The sequence below is a fragment of the Cololabis saira genome, chromosome 2, assembly GCF_033807715.1.
Source record: "Cololabis saira isolate AMF1-May2022 chromosome 2, fColSai1.1, whole genome shotgun sequence".
Lineage (NCBI taxonomy): Eukaryota > Metazoa > Chordata > Actinopteri > Beloniformes > Belonidae > Cololabis > Cololabis saira.
The window spans coordinates 22,763,354-22,785,128 of record NC_084588.1 but is presented as its reverse complement, the minus strand read 5'-3'; positions in this window follow the sequence as shown (position 1 = coordinate 22,785,128).

The window sequence follows — 21,775 nt, the reverse complement described above, 5'->3', positions numbered from 1 at the left end:
TCCTCTTAGAATTAAAAAAAGACAGAAAGCCTCAAACTAATTTAAATTATAAGTTGATTGAGAGAGGATTAGACATAATGTACTTGGAGACTAGATCATTGCTTTTTTCTAATATCTGGGTTGTAGAGGGGTGTGGTTTCTGCTCAGCTGCAGAAACGTAGAGGTGGGCCAGTGTTCAGGGAACAGCATCAGATGAGACTGCGCCAGGTGCACTTTATTAACTTATCAGCTGTCCTTCATATTTTGCAGTTCTGCTGGGACCAACAGAGGGAAACACCTGATGCCAGGGCTGCAGTTCCCCTTGTCCTGAAAAGAAAAAACAAATAAACCAAAGCTTGTCTGTGTGGCTGTGTTTCTGCTGCAGAGGGAGTTTGAGTAGCAGAAGTTTGCTATAACCAGTAAGTGGAATATGGATATATAATTTAGAACCCGTCCACACGTTGCCAGGTATTTTTAAAACCGAATATTTCCCCCCTCCGTTTATAAAAAAATTTGCATCCACATTACATTGTTTTTTAAAAAAAACCCTTCCACACGTAACCGAAGATCTGCGTTTTCGACCACGTTCATAAGCATTCCAAACCTGTAGATAATCTGCGCCTGCCGGGGAAGCTGCACCTCCGCGGCTCCGCTTCCCCGGCAGGCGCGTCTCCTTCTCCCCCCCGTGTCCACCACGGAGCTGCCGCGTTATCGACGCAGCACTACGCCGTAGGGTACGGCGTAGGGTGCGCGTCGCCGCGTACCCTACGCCATAGGCTCTGTGTCGGTGTAACGCAGTAAGCGGTGGTCAAGACCAGAGACCATTTATTTAAGAAATAGCTTGGAGAACAGATGCTGGATCATCTGTAGTTCTGTAGTAAACAAAAGGCGCACGTCAGAGCAGATTTGTTGTTGTTTTGGAGCATAATGTGACGTTCGAAAATAGCAAAACTCCGGTTGTCTCTGTCTACACGCATCTACATAAACAGAGTTTTCAAAAATCTTCACTTTGCCCGGAGTTTTTTTAAACCTTCGTTTATTTGCGTTTTCATGTGGATGACAGGTCAAAACGTAGGAAAATATCTCCGGTTTAGCAGATATCCAGCTACGTGTGGACAGGGTCTTAATAGATGTAATAAAATAACTGTGCTTGAATGGAATGAAGGTGAGAAATGCAGATTCAGTTAAAACGGTGCCCTTCAGACTAAAGAAACAACTGCAGTTGCTGTTGGTGACATTTAGCTTCAGAGGTCGGGACAAATGTGCCCAGAAAAGACCAAGGAGAAAAGGCTGATTTTTGCTGCTGAGTTGTGCATCCCTGTCAAGAAACAAAAGGCTTCCCCTGCAGGAGGGTTCAAAGCAAAAATGAGAACTACGTCAAGGTATCATCGCAAAATGTAAAACGCTTTTCTAAGTGCTTGAAATGTTATAAAATGTACATTAATCAAGTATATAAACTCATTAATAGCTCTAAACTTTTGTAACTTGTGATCTCAGTAAAGGTGAAAGAATATCTCGCTGTTAAGCTGTGCACGTATCCATCACGTACTGTATGTGGATGACACATTTCTGATCAGGCATGCCGAACTGTGTAAAACATCTGTGCAGATTGATGATAACACTCAACACATGCATGTAGGCAAAAAGTCACATGAATCCTTTCTCATCCTTGCCCTGTGGCCATGTGTTGAATATATGTAGGACCGCATAGTAAAGTCACGATTTGGATCAGAAAACCAGATTTCTGCGTCAATGCTGAAAAATATCAGAAATAGGTTACTACAGGCAGATAATGTGTTGTAGGCTTAGTGTCAGTTTTCAAAGTGGTGGGTTACGTATATAAATTGGGTATTTCATTGCCATTACTGAACATACCGGATTAACATTTTGACATCACGTAATTTAAACCTGACTTCAAGCTTGTCCACATTCTTACTTAGCGCTCCCCAAAGTGCTCTCAGTCGTCTCAGTTCTTTGACTCTTCATCTTCTTCCTTCAAGCCTCGTAAAGAGGATCTTGCTGCTTTTTAAACTCTCCAGTAAACCCTCAGGAATGATGTTTTCTGCATTTGCTGTTGGTGTCTGATATTGCTGTAGTCAGAGTCCCCATCACCGTCAAAGATTGAATGTAGCCCTACAAGCTTTTACTATTCAACAGTACTCTTACATCTATGACTGAGCACAGGGTTAATTAAAAGTGTGTTTTGGGATTTATATATGACAATGAATTACTACAATGTTCTATAATCATTGCATCCTCAAATCTCAGTTAGACTAAGATACACCTGAAACGTACAGAATCTTGGCAGAAATGTAGATCTTGGATTTTGGCCAAGAAAGTCATTAAATCATCAATGAATATGTTTAAATGTTCAGAGACCATTTGGAAGTATGATAATCTATGTGGATCTTAAAATATCAAGAAAACAAAGCCAGCTTAAGGTTTTTATTTAATCACATTCTGTATGCATTTTTGGTCTAATAAGGAAAGCTTGTCTTTAAACTGCTGAAAGTTTTATCTACTCCCCAATTAAAGCTTGTATAATGGCATTATAGCCTCATACTGCCAAAGCCCCCCTAATGTGTTTGCAATTTAGGATAAACAAAACACACTAAAGTCTGTCAGTGAAAAACAAAAAAACAGGTCCCATTTAGATGACACAGTATGCGACTTCAAGTAAATGGCTACAGCTCATGTAAATGATGCACTTTGTACATTTTTTTCTTATTGCAGTTAATGTTCACAGCTGTGGTTGTGGTGAAATATGAGGTTCTGAGTTCCACAGTGGATCCAAGTAAAAGTTCATCTTAGCTAAATTTGAATCTATTTATTTTTACAAATATGTATTTTTCAAATATAACATATAAAATGACAAACATGTATCTATTCTGTACATGTATCTAGTCAAATGAATTGTTTCCTTGACCACTTCCTGGAACAGAGCCATGAATAACTGTCGTTTATCGTGCCTGGGAGCGCTTCCCTCTGAGATGCAGCTGTTCCTTTTTCAGCTGAACACCTTGTTATCTTAATTGCATGAACCTATCACTAGCCTAAGTCATCTTAAGTAATAATTGGACAGAGGGAAAGGTTCACAGTCCTTTCAGCCCTTTGATGTACTCCTTTCCATTATTTATGTTGCTGTATCTAAGGAGTTCCCATCTGATAGAACCAATCGAATCACACTTTGAACGGTCTCTACCTTCAAACACAGTATTGGAAGAACTAAAGCACATGCTATCTTAAATTCTGTCTAAGTGTACTTACCTGCACAAGTGAATGGTGAAAAAAATCCTCATTTTATCCGGTAAAATCATTATACTTAATGACTGTGGTCTTTGTCGAGGTTCTTGCAGCTTAAATGTTCTCAGTGTGGGGTAACGTTACTTTACTACCTTTCAGTAAGCACAATACGCTGTAAATCTCACAGCAGGATGTTAATTGCAAGGCATTTCATTGGCTATCTTTGTTTAAAATCTATCCACGTTGAAGTAATAGTTGCTTCTCAGTCACATTTTCTGTCCCCTGCCAAACCTTTTACTCATGCAGTGAAGGCAAAATGCAGCCATAATCCAAAAAATAAAAACAACATAATTCCCAATCCACATTTAAAAAATATCTCTTGGTTTTAATGTTTTAAATCTGGCCTGAAAAGTCTTATTTAAGCAGACCTCGACCTTCAGTATTCTTCTATGTGGACTGTGGTTACCGAGGTTTCAGACTTTCAGAGGCTTGTTGTGTAAGTGCTTTCATCAAGTATTCTCTTTTATCGTCCTTTACAAATATAACATTGTGTTCAGTTAGTTTTGAAGATCTCGGAGTCTCCGTGTCTATCTTTCTGGTGCTCTCAAGCTGATTCAGCCTCCACACTTATTGATCATCTCACTAAAGCATTCCCTCTTGTAGCACAGCAACGACCACAGCTCATGATTTAAGAATAGGAACTTTGTTTAAGGTCCAAGGCATTTCTTTTGACTGCTTTATTTTATTCTCTCAATATTCAGCAAATCGCTGTCACTGATTGACCCAGTGGAACTTTCTACCACACAAACTAAACAAAAAAGGAGGTGGTGGGGATTTGTTTTATAATCCCAATGAACCATGTATGACATGAAGCATACTTTGCAGTTCTTTGACCAGATTACCTTCATCACTATTCAGAATGATAAAATGAAGAGTTTGAGTTCCACGTTGAATCGTTACTGAGTTAATGAGTGAGTTGAGTTTGCTGGATCATTCTACCATTGTTGCCTTTACAGGAGAGAGATTGCATGCACTCTCCGTGCCTGCATGGCTTATATTCAGGTACTCCGACTTCTTGAGGCAGAGTTGTAGACTTTAAAGTCTTCTTTGGGTGAAATGAGGATGGATAAGATTAAAAACAAAGTAGATCAGAGGTAAAGCTTGGCTGAAGACGTCTTGGAGAAAAAACGGGTGGAGATTGAAGAGGCTGACGGGGAACACCAAATAGGAGATTTTCTGTGTGATCACATATAGTTGTTTAGTGTGACAGGAAAGATGGAGGACAGCTCTTCTCTTCTCTGCTTCTTCTCACTGACCAAAAACATGCATGTTAGATTGATTGGAGAGTCTAATTTGACCATCGGAGCAAGTTTGAGTATGTGTGATTGTTTCTGTGTGGCCCTGCGAGGTACTGGAGACCCAATGACAGATGGGATTAGCTCCAGCAGACCCTGGTGACCCCTGAAGTGGATTGAAGCAGGTATAGAAAATGAATGAATGAATGGGCTGATTCACTCCGCAAATGTAATCAGCTTGCTTGTGTTGTCAGAGCCTGTTTATCTTGTGCAGGTTGATCAAATGCTCACAACTAGTTCAATGCAACCACAGATCACCCAAAAATACTTTGAGGGATTGACAATCTGCTGTGTGTGTCAGGTTTAGGGTAGATTGGCTCAGCCAGCATGGCTGATCCAATTTGGTACCAGTTGAACGACATTCCCAAAGTCCTGTTTGCCTTACCCCATTGAGAATTCAGACAATTTTCTTTTCATTTTATAGATGTTATCAGTAAAGGTTATTGCCTGACACATGGGCCAGCAGGTGCCTCAAAGCAACCCAAAAAATGTCAGATGAACTGCTGCAATAACCATTTTGCAAAAGCAAGTAACAATGACATTACAACTATAACTAAATCTTTTCCTAATGGTTGCTTTTGTGCCTTAACTTAAAGGGGACCTATTATGGCATCTAATACCTATTTTAAACAGGCCTTGAATGTCTTAAAAACAAGCTTTTGATTTTTTTTGCTAAATAAATTAGAAATTCAGCCTCTGAGCCATGTCTGCAGCTTCCCATTCTCTAACCTCATTCTCTATGCAGGATTCTGAGTGGGCGGGGCTATGATAATGAGGCTCTGTGCTGATTGGCTGCCTGAATGACGCAATACACCGCTACGAAAAAATGGCGGAAGCTCCGGCCGGCGGAGTTACACCGTGTCTGTGTCCTCACTGTGTCCTAACTGCATGCGATGCGAGCGAGCGTCAGCGACAAAATCAATTCCATTGCTTTATTTTCTATTGGACTGTCCTAACTGGCCGCAGCGACGCAGCGCTGTGCTGCGTGAAGCGGCGCGCCGTTTTGAGCTGAACATTTGTCGGACGCCCTGCTTCTATTTTCTTCCTGCCGCTCGCGTTGAAAGCCGGTTGAAAGCGCTGCAGGAAACGGTCACAGATGAGGAACGGCTGGTCCAGTTAGTTGAAATGAGAAGTTATCTCTATGATACCTCCTCATTTCACTACAAAAACCTCAATAAAGTGTCAGCTGGCTGGAGGGAGATGGACAGAGAGCGTACGATGTCACGCAGTACTACGATAGTCGGGCGCTCGCATGCAGTTAGGACACGGTGTTTAGTTGTGGCCGTGGTTTGCATTTTGGTTACGTAACGAAAATCAGCAGAATCTGAACGGCTCGTAGATCCACATCACACTGGATGGATCATCCGGGCGGCTGTACAGACACTGCAGAATTTGGTTGCTTTCCTCCTTCTCTGAGTTGGCAGGCTGAGGGGAGACCACTTTATATATGTTAAAGCAAGAGAAAACGTGTTTTTCATAATAGGTCCCCTTTAACCAGGGAAACTGTGTTGCCTCACCAAATATCTCTGATGTCTAATCAGGTAAATAAAGCTTCAATAAAAGAATGAATTCATGAAAACAAAAAAGTGAGGAAAAACACATTATTCTATATTAGTCTCAACCTGCAGTAGGTTGAAAGCAGTGTGCCAAACAGTTTTACTCCTTGGTTTCTCCTGATGATGATGTTGTGACTTGTGTTGAAAATGTTCACAACTAAATGTGTTTCATCAACATAAACGGCTGAGTACCATCTGCAGAGTATTTATTTACATGTACAGTATAGTTGCCCTTAGAAGAGCTGGGTGGCCTTGAGTCTACCTCGGGTTTTTAAATAAGGTTTATTTAGAATACCCTGGTCCTTAGAATTGAAAAAAACTGAAGCTAGGCATTTCTTTATGAAATTTAAAAGCTTTTAAAGTTTTATACATTTCAAAGATTGTCTTACATTTAGGAGGAACTATTGTAAAAACATCAACAGATATACAATAGTCTGGTTGTTTTTTAAATATTTTCAAAAGATAATCTTACAAATAGCAGTTTTAATGAGCATGATGAGGTGCTTAACTGGTTGCTATGCTGTATTTTTCATGTATGTTATATTTTAAATTGCTCCTTAAGCATGGAGCGAAATCCATCTCCACACAGAACCTGACTACCACCAGTGGATCATAGTTGGAGTTGCAGTTATGCCTGATCATCACCCTGTGGCATATTTGATTTTCCACTACACTGGATTTTACAGGCTGCAATTTTTCTCTTATCATCAGTCTTTTTCTCTAATTGTCTGATAATCTTAGGACACAAATCAAACATTTGTCTTAGTAGTGTTTCAAAAGCCACTCCCAATTGAGATCACTGGTGAAGTTAACAAACAAGAGCAGTAGTATGACCTCAGAAAAGCTTAGATCTATCGAAACCAAATCTGGTACATAAAAACAGGAGCCCATTTTGAGAATGCACATACACGGAAAAAAATTAGGGGGAAAAAATGCTTTCGGCTTGTGTGCTGGTTTTTGTATCTGCTGTGGTGGTGGGGGGGGGGTCTTTGCATAATATTTATCATGCTTGTGTCTTAACTGTTGTAATTTGAGTCATAAACAAATAGAAATGTGTTTAGTTGTTTCGCCTTTTTGTCCCCCATGTTGACCAAAGCCTTCACACAGTGTATACATTTTTCTTTTCTTCATCTGAAACAAATAATGTCTCCATGAGTGAGGTAGCCTACATATCGAACAGGGAGTTTGGTGTACTGCTACATCTACATATCAGAGCTGCAGGACAAGCTGAATGATGAATGGAGGGATAAATATAGGCAATAACAGGTCAACCTTTTCTAGTATTGGATGCACGGTGTAAAGATACGCTATTTCTTTAAAAGTAAGGAGTTACAAAATAATGGATGGATAGACAGATTGATAGATGCTTCATTGATCCCAAGGGAAATTCAAAGTATTCAGCAGCTGCCAGAAGATGCCAGAAGGCGTGTTAGTATCAAAAACAAACAGAATTAGTTAGTAACCACATAATCCCACACTGTGGAACACTTTGCCCCTCTCTGTGAGCTCTGCCAATAGCCTCTCTGGTTTTAAAATGCTTCTTAAAACCCTTTTGTTTACCTTAGCGTTTGGCTAAGTAGCCACCCCTATTGGATTTTATCTGTCTTATTTTAATGTTTATTGTTTTTATTGATGACTATTGTTACTATAAAGCACTTTGGTTGGCCATAGGCCTTTTTATATGTGCTATATGGATAAAGTTTAAATTGACATTGACATTGCACCCCCATTATGGTGCAATAGGATAAAACCAAAATGTGATATAACGTACAGTACATGTAAATATGGCTTTAATGATGATCCTCCCTGGCCACCCAGTGACGACTTATAGTCTTATGGCCAGGGACACAAAAGAGTTCTTGAATCTGTTTGTGGAGGAGCTTGGAGAAAGCAGCATGCTGCTGAACGTGCTCCTCTGTCTGGTCTGTGCTGTGTGTGTGTCTTCTCCATCGTCTCTCTGACACCAGAGTCCAGCTCCGCTCCCACCACGGATCCAGCCCTCCTCACCAGTCCAGAGGTGTTCAGCTGCAGAAGGTTAGACCTGAACCATCCCACAAAGTCCTCCACCAGGCCCTGCACTCCAACTCTTGTCTCTCTGCAATACATCAAACTATCGTCTGGGTATTTCTGCATGTGAAATTAACTCAGATGTGTAGGGCGTGAACAGGACAGGGGAGAGCACTGTCCCTTTATTAATTAGCCTCTTTACAAAGAAAAGTGTGCAAATTCAGTGAAGTTATATCAAACACAGAGGATCGGTTTTATCTATAAGAATGTCACCTAAGCCTTTAAGAAACATTTAATTACAACCTAATGAAAGGGGAAGTAAATCTCAAAAACTTGAACTTTAAAGCAATTCCTTATGAAAAATGAATTGTATTTTTACTGGTACGTGGGATCAGTCAATAGAGCCCCCAACGTGAAGGAATGAGGAAATTACCCATGGGGATATTGTGTAAACAAAATTACTAAATCGATGAACATAAGTAGTAAATATGGGAAGCCATTGGGGGGATAATGTCCTGGTTTCTAATTTTGTCTTTAAACTTTCAAGAGGAATATGTTTTGTATTTTGGGGAATATTAAAAGCAATGTGTATTTCTGTCTGTCTTCTGCTGCAATGACTGGTCTAAAAATGTGTATAGTTTGGCATTGAGACTTCTGAAACATCCCTCCCCATAGATAGTACCTACATTTATGTACCAGGAGTGACGCAGAACAACCTAACCCCCTGTCCTGATCCTTAGAGGTGGAACCTTTAGGTGGATACTGAGGTGGTGGGATTTTTGAGTAGAACCAAACTTAACAGTTTTGCGTTGGTTAACAAGGCAGTGATCGGTACACTTTGCTCCTTAAATAGAGAAATGAATTAGAGGAGGTAATTGGAGACAACCATATAGTGGGGTGTATGCAAAAGCAAAATGTCACTTCCATGTTTGTCAAAAGTAACTCTGTCGTTTTAGTTTTGTAAAAAAGAAGAAAAAAAATGCATGGATTTATACCAAACAAAAAACACATTTGAGTTATAGCTTAAAATGTGGTCCAAATAGTTTTAATCATCAATGCATAATTCAGGACACTATACCTTCCTATACCTTGAGAGAAGTGGAGGTGGTGGAGGGGTATGAACACCTCAATGTTCACCCGGACAACTGGACTGGACTGGAGATGCAACACTGATGATGATAATAAGAAAGGAGAGAGCAGACTTTACTTCTTGAGGAAGGTTACATCCTTCAGTATTGGAACAAGATGTTCTATATTATTTATAAGTCTGTTGTAGTAGTAATCATATCTGCAGTCATCTGTTGGGTGAGCAGCATCAGAGCCAGTGACTTAAAAAAAATCAAAGTGATAAAGGAAGCTGGCTCCATTCTGAGGACTGTTCTGGATCCTCTGGAGCTCATTGACCCTTTGCCCCTGTTGCGAGGTCAGACGAAACTGTCATCTTTCCCATCCACTACCAATCACTTTATTTCAAATTAATATACCAACGAAAATCAACGGCAACTAGACATAAATAAAAAGTAACACCTGGGGTACCGTGCAGTGAGTTTAAAAAACAGAGGTTTTTGGCAAAAACTAGAGCTTCTGATTAGTTTAGCTGATAGCACGGTGGAAGGGTTGAACTGCGAGTGTGGCCGTCCACTTAGCTTTATCCAAAGCAGACATTTTTCGTAATTTACCGTTGTTTGGGGAGAGGAATGAGATGTATTCCTGTTATTTTCTCTGTGTAGCAGCTGTCACTTTTACAAGTGCCCCAAATACACCGCTTAACCATTTTAGTAACAAATAAAACGCTTTCTCAGTTGTAGCTATGGGTTGTAGCCTGCTGCCGTGCCGACTTTGTTTTGGTAATCGGACCAGATTTCTGTCAGTTTGGGGATAAAAACTATGCTCCATCCTCACTACACTGTGTGCAGTGTATTCCTTACTAATACAAAGTTTAAAAAAAAATAATCCTGTAATTTAAATTTCGATACAAGGCAAGTAAAAACTACACACTTCCCATTGATGTGAACGAGAGAGATGGCTGTTTTGTCCAACCGGATATTCTGACCCCAGATTCTTCTGATTGGCCAATCAGGGACCAATCAGAAGGCTGACAAAGGGTCAATTGTGCAAAGGAGGATATTTCATAAAAAGAAGATCACGGACAACCCTGAGCCTCTTGACAAAACGGTGGTTCAGCAACAGTGTCTTCAGTCAGGGGGTTGGTCAGATCTGTTATAACTACTACAGGACATCCTTCCTGCCCACAGCTATAACCCTCTACGGTTGTTGAGTTTCCAATACCAGTAGAATTGTGCAAAACCTAAACATCGCAAGGATAAACGTGTAAAGGAAACAACCAGAATTTGAAAAACAAATTTTCACAAAAATCTGTTTAGACTTTCGTGAAGCGGTTTATCAAACGTTATCATCCAGTTTATTAAAAAGTGTGATGGAAACCCTTTGTTCGCATTTGCATGTATGTCATATGACCAGACCTTATGACCCAAAAGAAAGGCGTGCTCCGGTATGTGTGGGTGGAGGAGGAGACAGTGAATGATCGTCCACTGCCTTACTAGCTTGTTACTTGTTACTAGCTTTGCAACAGTGGTAGCAGCAGTCGCAATCATTTCTCCAAAACTGGCCACACACACACACAGCAGTACCTTGTCACAATTTCAGAATTGCAGAAACGTGTTACAACTATTGCAACAATTAATTTCCCTGTCCCTTTGGGGTATTTTTGAATTTAAAATTAAATTTGAAATGTAGCACTTATCCAGTCTTGTTGACGACTCAAATCACTATTCTCAACCACAGCCAGGAAGTACTTTCTTAATCCAAAGACTTTTCTCTCTTTTGGTTGGGTAAGACTGTCTTACCCAAGGATATGTCAACATGTGCTGCATACACCAGGGACTGAAACACTGACCTTCAAACTGGAGGAGAGCTGCTCTATCTCCCTCACCGCAGCCAACCAAATGAGAGGAGATGCACATATGAAAGTGCACTCCAATGCAGAAACAAATGGGAAGCAAGTGTTATCTATCCAGCAGATAAAAGTGTTGTAAACATTGTTTGCCGCATGTCTCTCAGCGGTGCATCCTCCGTCTCATGTTTAGGAGCAGAGGACTTCAGGTGGCTTTGCCGTTGTAATCCTCATATTAGTGATACTTCATTTGAGCTCTTCTCGCTAATCTCAGGTAGCAGTTTCACTTAATGATTCTTCGGTGCCCTCATTCTGCTTAAGTAAATGGGAAAAGGGGAATGAGACAGACAAAGAGGCAGAGACACTGAAGAAAAAAAGGGGAGAGAATGAAATGGGAGACATATTCCACCGGAGTCACTTAGCAGGGGAACAGTGCCATCTGTTGATACTGGTGAGAAAAAACATATAGCAGCAAAGACACCAATAAAAGGATAACGTTTATGCATACACCTGACACACACTCATCAATTTTTCCAAAAATCACGCAAAAAGCTCATTTATTCTCAGACCGTCTCCCTGAAAATAAATGAGAGAAATGCATAGAAATTACATTCGTCAGCTATAATGGAGCAAAGAAAAAGAGCTGCATATGGCAGAATGAAAATGAGTCACTAGTGAATCTCTTTTAATTGATCAGTCTCTTAGCAAAGCAAAGGGAGAAGGGGAAGGAAAACAAACACTCCAGAAATGTTGATTTGGAACAGACACTTCAGAGAACAGATTAGACTATCTAATTATCATCTTTGCCTTCGGATGATGCCTTTGATGTGAATGTGACTGCAGAGTCTTTGCCTTCCCTCTGTAAATAATGAGAATTCTAATTAAGGGATGGAATAATCGCAGGGCTCATGGCCTTGGTTTGCTTGTTATTAGGGCCGCTTAAATCCTCGGGGATGGACTGCAGGCATGCAGAAGGGCAATGTGGAGGGATGTTTGTAGTGTTTTTTCAAGGATTTAAGAGTGTTTGCCGATTTACTGGCAGGCTGGCTTTTATGTTGTCAGTAGTTATGGAAAGAGTTGTCAATCATTTTAGTTATTGAATAAAAAGGATGTTGCTATAGTTTTTTTTAACAAACAGATTATGTGTTTACACTATGACCTGGTTTTAAACTTGCAGGGATAGTAGCGTTGCGATACTTTTGAGCAAACATTTGTCTCTACTTTGACATAACTTCTGTATGTGGGATTATAAATTAAGGGAAATCTTATGGTTAAAACGTATGTGTAGGGCTCTGGATAGCTCAGTGTTGAGCAGGCGCCATTAACAGAGGCTATGGCTGTCGTGCAGGCAGCGTAGGCTCGATTCACAGCCTGTTGCTCTTTCTTGCTTGTTCGCTCTATACCCATTTCAATGTCCACCTACTGTGAATAATGACCACTAATGCCACAAAAATATTTATGAAAAAAAAGGTATGTGTAGATTTAGACATACATTTTTTTTTTTCGCTTATTATAGTTAGTTATAGTTATGTGCCCTAAAAAAATTGACTTAAAGTTGAATTGGGATATGCCATAGCTGAAAAGAAAAAAATATCAGTTACTTTTTGATAAAAAAAACTTAGGAAAGAACTGTGGAAAAAATAAATAAAACAATTTATTAAATTTGTTTGTGGACTAGGGATTTAATAGGTTATTTACTGTACTATGACACTAAGTGGTGATGTCAAAATGTATGTACTGGTTCTTTTATTTCAGTAATTATGCATTATGTGGTGGTTAGGTCACGAGACAACGTATTATCAACCACTCAACCAATTGATGATTAAAATAAATGCCAAGTTTGTAAGATTAGGTTTCACAACCACAAAAAAAACGGCAGCGGTCTCAGCTCTAAGTTAATAGTGTCATGTCTGCTGAGTATACTGGTTCACAAAATCTCAGACCAGCTTATTTTACCCAAACCAAACTGTTTAGACATGCAAACTGCAGATACATGTCATTTTCAGCTGAGGAATATGTTAATCACATTAACCATTATTAATCAATACAATCAAATCAAATTAATCATATGCTTTCATAGTGTTCTACCTTTTCTTACCATAAATCTTGAGCATGCTAGAAGGAGAGGGAAAGAATCCTTCAACCATGATACCATTAATATCCATTAATCCCAGCTCTCTCTGGTAAAAATCTGTAAAACTGCAGGTGGTTGTTGGTGGTGAATTCTCAACTCTATCACTGTGACTTGACACATAAATCAATTCAACCAAGTCTGCACTTATCTAGTAACTTTGGTCCTCTTAGCAGGTGTGCAGCCCTCCTCACAAAGGGAGACAACAGCTGGAATTTGCTTCTTGCTAAGAGCCAACAGTGCAAAACACCTTTCAGTCCTACCCCAACAACTTCATATGTTTCAATATACAGTAGTCAAGTCTTTTATTTAAATTCTTGACATGGATTGTATTACAATTACATCTTTACCTTGTAATTTTAGATCATTGTGTATTTTTTTCGTTTTTTTTTAAGTTAACCATCTCAGATTTTCCAGCCATGGTGCGGATTCTTAATATCACCCAGTTTGCAAGATGGAGCAACGTGAGCCACATTCTTTAAATGAATGACCTAATGACCCAAACTAGATTAATTATTCTGAAATCAGTTAACCTTTTCACCTCGTCAACCCCTCGCGCAATTCAGGGCGGACATCATTTTGGGTTTTAGCAGCTTAAACTTTAATCAGCAGAGCAATGATAAACCATCTTCAATGTATCAATAATGCAGGAATAACAGTGAAGTGGATGGTATGACATCAATTTGAAAAAAAAAAACTAGGAAGAGACAGAACTGTGTACTGAATTGTTGATCAGAACAGTCAAAATAAACAAGTGAACAGAATTGCTCTAGGAGAGACGGTTGATAAATCATTAGCTTTCATGTCTGTTATAGTCCATCTGGTTCCGAAGTGAAAACCTGTGATGCCATCAGCATTTAAAGTACTGAGCTTCTAATTTGCATCACTTTGCATAGCAAAAAACAGTTGTTCAGCTAACTCTTTTTGCACACATAGGAATATTGTATAACAATTATTGCAGATCAACCCTGAGTTGTGTTCTTGTTCCAGTTTTTCCAGTCTTTTTTTTTTTCTTTTTAATTAATCCCAACCTTACTTTATACAGTGCTGCTCACTGCCACATTCAGACCAGCCTTTTCTAGCTACCGCTAAGACTCCTAGATATTAGCTGTTTCCATCTCCCCTCGTGGCCTGGTTATAATACTTGAAGTGTATCTGAATACTGACAGCAAAGCTGCCCGTGGCTCAGACCTTGTAAGATCCATCATACTCTTACCTGTTTGCACCTGACTTCCTTGCAGTCTCCTCATAGCTGCCATTTGCAGGATCTCAGTGTATTTGCAAGGGTTCTGAGCATCTGCTATATTTCTGATGCCATCCACCTGCATTTACAGTGTCTGGTCTGAATGATATTGCTGCTATCTCGCCTGGTGAGTAGATGTCTTGCTTGTTCCTGTCACACAGCTTGATGTCACCTGTGTAGAGGAGGTGATGATGTTTGGTTCACTTTGGAAATATTACCCATAGCCCCCCTGTGGGGATTTGGTTACGGTTTAGGTTTGGTTTGTTTAGGTCTCTACAAGACAGCAGAGGGGAAAAAACATCTTGGTAAATGATGAATCTTGAGCTGCCTTCCACTGTCCCATTTAGTATTTGATGAAAGCTCTTAATGTCCTCTTGATGCTGTACGGTTCCAGGCATTTCACCATCCATCCATGTGCACAGCATTGAGGCATAGTCTTTCTTGCAGTCGAGGTGGTGCACGATTCATTTGTCTATTGTTTCATGTTCCTACTTACCTTGGCTGCTGTGATTGCTGATGGAAGTTTCCATGGAGAAAGGGACGTCAGTTGGATGGTACCGGATGAAAAAAAGAAAGAAAAGTAATTATTGTTTCAGTTGTAATAACATTAGGTTACCAAAACACTGCACCCAGATGCTCCACTTTTCATCCCTTTAAAGCACAACTCTAGATGAATAAGAATTCATTATGTAAATTAGTTTCTGCTGCAATATGTTCTTTAAAACAAAGCTCATTCTTCTACATCAATGTATCTCTCGCAACTCAAACAGCTAACGGAAGAACCAATATTCATGAAACATAAGCAGTTAGTGTATACCACCGTCTAGATTAAGCCTTTTCAAGCACAGAGAGCTGAACGGTAGCTAATTGCAACTTTTATGCACATACACACAAAAAGTAAATATGTCCCATGCAAATTGTTGACAACTTGATATATTTAAATAACCTGGTATTTTATCCAATTTGATGCAGTGTCTGAAGGCAGAACTACTGTTGATTTTTCAGTATTTAAGTGAACAAAAGATGAAAAGAAATTGTCCAAAAGTCTGATGCCAACTAGCTGTTTTGTTTTTTCTTTTTCCCTATTCAACTTGTATTTGTTTTCAAGACGAGATGAGGGATGAGAGTTTTCTTACAAGTACTGGATTTCAAATGTGATAGTTCATTCAATTAGTGTCTATTTCTTCATTTTGAGACATTCCTATGAGAATTTGCAATTGTGCTGAAGATCTTTACCCCACTGAAAAGTCCCCATTTGATTAAACTTCATTTTCCAACAGATGGCCCCATATTATCTTCAGGCAGTCTTTTATATAGTGCAGAATTGGGATCTGAATTATTGACTACAAACTGGGGCAAACATAATAACAGCTGTTTGAAATTCACATGACTTGGATTATTTTCTATACAATCAAATGATGCCTATCAAATAGTTTGAAGGTCCTTTTTAAATCCGTTTTTAGTCAGATAAAAATTCATACACTTCTGTTATGACTTCCTTAAAGAGCTTTTAAAAGAGATCCTGACAAACTTTACAGGTGAAGTCTAACCTTTGCTATAAAGGTGTGATAAAAGACAACAAGCCTTTGTTGGTCTAACATTACAGTAAAACCTTTGTCTAGATATCAATAGTGTGTATACTTATATGAATGCTTCAGTTAAATCCCCACAAATGAATAATACGAATCTAACAGCAACAACATGACTTCTAAAAATAAATAAATAAAAGAAATTGGTAGGCTAAGGCGTTAAGTGAAAACCACAATGATCAAACTACAAACATAAACAAATCCAAATCAAATGATAATCATTTCATTACATACTTATCAAGTTTGAGTATTTGAAATTTGTTGAAAGGATTTACTCACATTTAACTATAACTATTCCAACTGTTGTATTAGTCACCAGGCTCAGCGATGGTCTATGAACTATCCCCCATAGAAAAACACCTTATTTAATTTGATGTTAAAGATTTTACAACATTGTCAGAGATAATTCACAATACCCCACACATATACAGTTTATTGTGTGTTTATCGTTGACAGCATTATTCATTTAGTTATCAGTCAACCTCCAACTTAAAACTGCTGTTGGGAAAAACAGATCACATTCAATTAATGATAAAAAATGGTTGTTTGACATCTGTATCCAACTAATCCAACTCTTTAGAGACACCATGCCCTTTCTTTCAGCTCTTCCTCTTTTTGCCCGTTTCCAGTTTTGAGAAGACACTGAAGCCTCTAAACGACATAACATAAAAACGTGCTTTAAGTTACATTTTTATCTCTTAAAAAATGATCATCTTATTACGATAATTATGCCGAGTTGTACCAGCTGGCCTACAACTACATACTAACTGTAAATGTTCCACATCTTACAATAGTAAGATTTAAAAATAACCATTCCTACAGCTTGTAGCTCAGCTTAGATGATTTGCATATCACACGTATACACACTATAAACAGCCTTATTAGTTGCATTTAATGTGATGGACCAAACACAGCTGAAGTGATCATGCAGTAACCTCCTTACATGCTGCCCTGCTTTCTGGCTGAAGTTGGTCCGTGTGGTCGGTTAATATCACACAAAGTTTCACAATGTGATGAAAACCAGAAGCATTATATGTAGATTCTTATTCACGAAAATGCAGCTGTTTGTACTAGTGAGATAGTCATTAATCATTTCCACAACATGAGAACACTCACCTGCCAGTGTCCTCTCAGCAACAACAGTGTCAGCTACATCAGATCATGTGTTGATTATTATGCTACCTCCACACACTTTTCATTCAAAAACATAGGAATAGTTTGGGTTTGTAGTTGGGTTGGTCCAATAGCTTTAATTTGGTATAATGTCTGTATTGCAGTCAGTCACAACTACTAAAATAATATACAAAAAACATATAGCTTTTATATCTATACATATATATTTCCCTGCTCCTCTAGAGGGGAAGCTCAGACAAAGAGGATAAGTGACCTGTTGCCTGGGCAACAATAGCCCATACCTGTACCAGTCCCAGCTTTAAACCATAATGCATTAGTAAGCAGCAGTAAGCAGCTCTGGCCTCTGGACACTAGAGTGAAGGGAATACGAGATACATTTGGCAACAGATGTGTATTGTAAGCAGTAAAAATAACAACTCGCTTTTACTTTATGAGATGTTATTTTTTTTACGTCTTGATGATTTGAATGGCTGGGAACAGTGTTAAATCCATGACCAACCAAAACAAGGGATTTGTGGAAAACAGTCAGACTCAATCAGAGTTCTTTGTATACGCTGAGCCGCACGTCAATCAGCCCATGTCCCCTGTTACACCCAGCAACACCCCCGAGCTTTCTCCTGTTGGCTCTAATTGATAAAGGTATAAGATGGATCAGAGTATGTGGTGAAAACAAACCCTCAGGTCTTTAAAAAGCTGTCTTAGCTCCTTCTGTTGTCTTGGAATGCTGTGAAGTTTTGCTCCACTTCCCTTTGTTGCCTTTTGACTGGAAGCTAAAACCAAAAGAATCACCACTTGGCATTAAATCGATATCTTTGCTGCGGGCCGGTAGAACTTGTAACAGTTGTAACATTATTGAAGAGGAACAGTCAAGAATTGCCATTTTATGTCATCATCAACCCAGAATGCATGGTGCACCTAAAGTTAACAGCAAGGCAAGGCAAGTTTATTTGTAGAGCAAATTTCATGTAAAAGAAAATTCAAAGTGCGTTACATGAATTTTTTTTTTTTAAAGCAGAATTTAAGAATTTTAGAAAAGAATTAAAGAAATGAAATCCAAGAAATAAAGTTTGAAGTGCATTATGGTGGATTACTGAAATGTAGTAGTAGATAAAAATGTTTTCAACCTTGACTTAAAGCAACTGAGAGTTTCAGCAGCCCTGATGCATTCTGGGAGTTTGTGTCACAGGTGAGGAGCATAAAAGCTGAAAACGGTTAAAATTAATAACTAAACAACTTCTCACAACAAGGGGATTAAGTAGCCAAACATATAAAATTAAATGTTTCACTTAATGTGATAGGCTTATGAGTAAATCGTCCTCCACGTGGGGTGCGTTACGTACTTATGATTGGCTGAAACGAGGGGAATCTCTAAAATTCACACACAAATGCAGCGAGATTCACGGACCGTAACCCATTTGTAAATCATTATATTTGTCATTAAATCATTATATTGTCCTAATCACATGTGAAATGTCCTGTGCATTTGTAAATCGTCCAATGCATTTGTGAATTTTGTTCTGTGCATTTGTGAATATTGAGAGTGTTTTAGGTCCATACATTTGTCAAAGATCGTATCTCGAATTTACACAAAAGTGAACTTTAGCATTGGTCTGATGCCACATCTCAGTAATATTTAATGATCAAGTCCTTCTGTTGTTTATGAAGCGACAAATTGTTCATTAGGGAAGTGATAGCACTAATGCGAAAACTGGGTTTGACTCCTACACGATCTTTGAGTCCCATTAGGGATTTTTACCTGTTTAGTTCTCACTTTGGTTCTGTTTATGCAATATGGCTGGTCAGATAAAGTCATCAAAAACTGGTCATGTTTTAGCCGCAGACTGGCTCAAGAAAAAAGGTTTTTCAGAGGATTTGTCTTCATCTTTGTTAAAACAATCCAAACGTTTGTCTTGTACCAGCTTTATTCAACAATTTGATTTCATTCTGTAATATTTTGTTCTTTTGGCTTCAAGTGCAAAATATGTTTCTTCACACTTTTTAATGACTAGTTTGTTTATTCATTTGGAACAACAAAAGCATTTAAGGATAAGCTTTAACTAAACGGTGGAGTAAGTTAAATGCAGTCTGACTGAAAGATAAAACACAACGGTTCCACAAGGCATTATTACATTTAATGTCGCTCAGTGGTGGCAGACAAATATAGAAACCCACAGCAAAGTGTTGGGTTGAGATTGCAGCCAAAATAGGTACCATATATATATATATATATATATATATATATATATATATATATATATATATATATATATATATATATATATAATATAGTATATATATATATACGACTGTCACTCTTATGTTCTTCAAACAGCCAAGTGACAACTGGTTCTCTGGAGCTGTTGTCACCTGTGAAGTGGCCCCTCATCAGGAGTGTATGTGTCCTCATGGAATGAAGCTTGTCATTTACAATGGCTTTACTGCTTATTACTGCGTGGGAATCACTGACACATGTCAAAAAAACAGGGCGAGGAGGTGGACATGGTGCAATTCTACAAGTACCTGAGGGTGCAAAACAACAAGCCGGACAGGACTAATAGAAGAAAAAATAATAATAATTGTACCAAAGGTGGTGGAAGGGTATTGTTCTTGAAAACTAACCTCTGCAAGCCTACTGTTCTCCGCACAGTGATGGATGCACACAGGATATCTAGCAAATGTCAGGGGGGGGAAACTGCATGTGGCAAGCTACTTTCAGTTGGTGAATAAGAAGAGGAACTGCCTGGGGTTTGGCACCCTATGGGCATATGCAAATAGTTAATTTACAAAATCTGAAAAATGCCATTGTAAAGCTTAACTTACTTGTGGGAAAGACTTCTCAACAGAAAAGTAAGTCTTACTTCTAAATCAGTTGTAATCAGAGAACAACCCGATCAACTACCGTATTTCCACAGCTTTTTTCATGCTGATAACGATAGTTTTAAGCTTCTGACAAGGTAATTTATCAACCTGAATTAGGTCATTATCAACAGCAATCAATGACGGGTCTTGGTACTTCCTAAACTCCAAGCAAAAAGACTTGAATGTCTGTTCTTTAGAGTATGTCAATAACTTGAATCCACTGGCTGTTTGCATGCACAACATAGGATAAGTGAAACTAATGGCCATACAATCCATACCGTCCTTCAATCGGCTCAGGGACAAGGCCAAATCACCATCCCAGAAGTCCAGCTAAGGAATTAATTGATTGCAGAAACTATTGTCACTAATTTTCTAAAACCCTTTCAACAGTTATGTTGTGTTTCCTTCCAAATGCTTAATTTTTCTTCTTTATACTCTGAAACCGAAGGTAGTTTGAAGCAGGCCATCTGCACTTATCTGAAAATACAGATATTTTGGATTATTATCAAAAGAATTTGCACTAATCAGTATTTCTAATTATGTGCTTTTGCATTTTTACACTGGAAATAAATCTGCATTTAAAAAAAATCACAGTTGTTTCTATAATCCATGTGGTGATAGAAATGGGTCTATGAACAAGGCACCGATGCGTTGCTCATAAATTGTAAATTTATTATATCTCTAAGGAATCAAGGCGACAGTTGGCAATACTCAAATCCAAACAGCACAATCTGTAACGGGTATCCCATCAGCATCTGTGAAACTGGCTATTGAATTTCATTATAAGTTAGTCTCTTGCAGTTAAGATTTCCTGTGAATGTTTTTAAAATGAACTCAGTGTGTAGTGCAGGAGAATGGATTAAGTGAGGATTAAATCTACTGTGTGTCTCTGCGAATCTTGGTTATCGATATTTTTATTGTTAAAAACATTACAAAATATGCCGTCCTATGTACTTCGCCTGCTCTGTACTTCAGCATATGGCTTTCATTTGTGTGAATTAATTTTTGCAATGTATATTTATGAAACTGCACACTTATCCTGAAATCCAATAAATCATCAATAACTCCTAGAGCACTCTGGAACCAACACTACATTAGTAAGACTGGCCCTCTACTCAAAATGTATCAGATTCACAATTATAGAGTTAGATTTCAAAGATGCAAAAGAAATTACTCAAAATCAAGACTCAACAAAAGAAGGACCAGGTTTTAAGTGTGATATTGTTGTTGTTTTAGTGTTTGCATCTCATTTTGTTCTATTTTTACATTTTTTAGTTTTCACCGTCAAATACTTGAGGAAGTCTGAAGCAGCATTTTCCTGCTCATACTGTATACACATAAGCAGGAACAAATCAGTGGATTAGATGCATTCTTGTAGTGGGGATACAGCAGAGTGGCACTCAGCTAGAACACACAAGATGGTGACCAAATACAAAAAAAAGAAAGAAAAAGGAAATCCCAGTGCTTTGTTCATACAGGTTTACGGGAAAAATCTCATGACATGATTTGAACTGTTTTGGTGTTATGGACAAGCATGAACATTAAATAGACCTTTCCCAAAGACAGCTGGAATGGGCTCCGGCAGATCCCTGTGACCCCAAACAGGAATACACACTTACTGTATATATGGCTTATATAAATGAAGTGAGTAATATTCAGGGCAGCAGAAAAGAACATTGAGCCGTTATTTCTATATCTGTTTTGTTTTTTTCTAAATGTTTCAGATTTTACATTCATGCATTCTCACTAGAAATGTCTGAAAAAA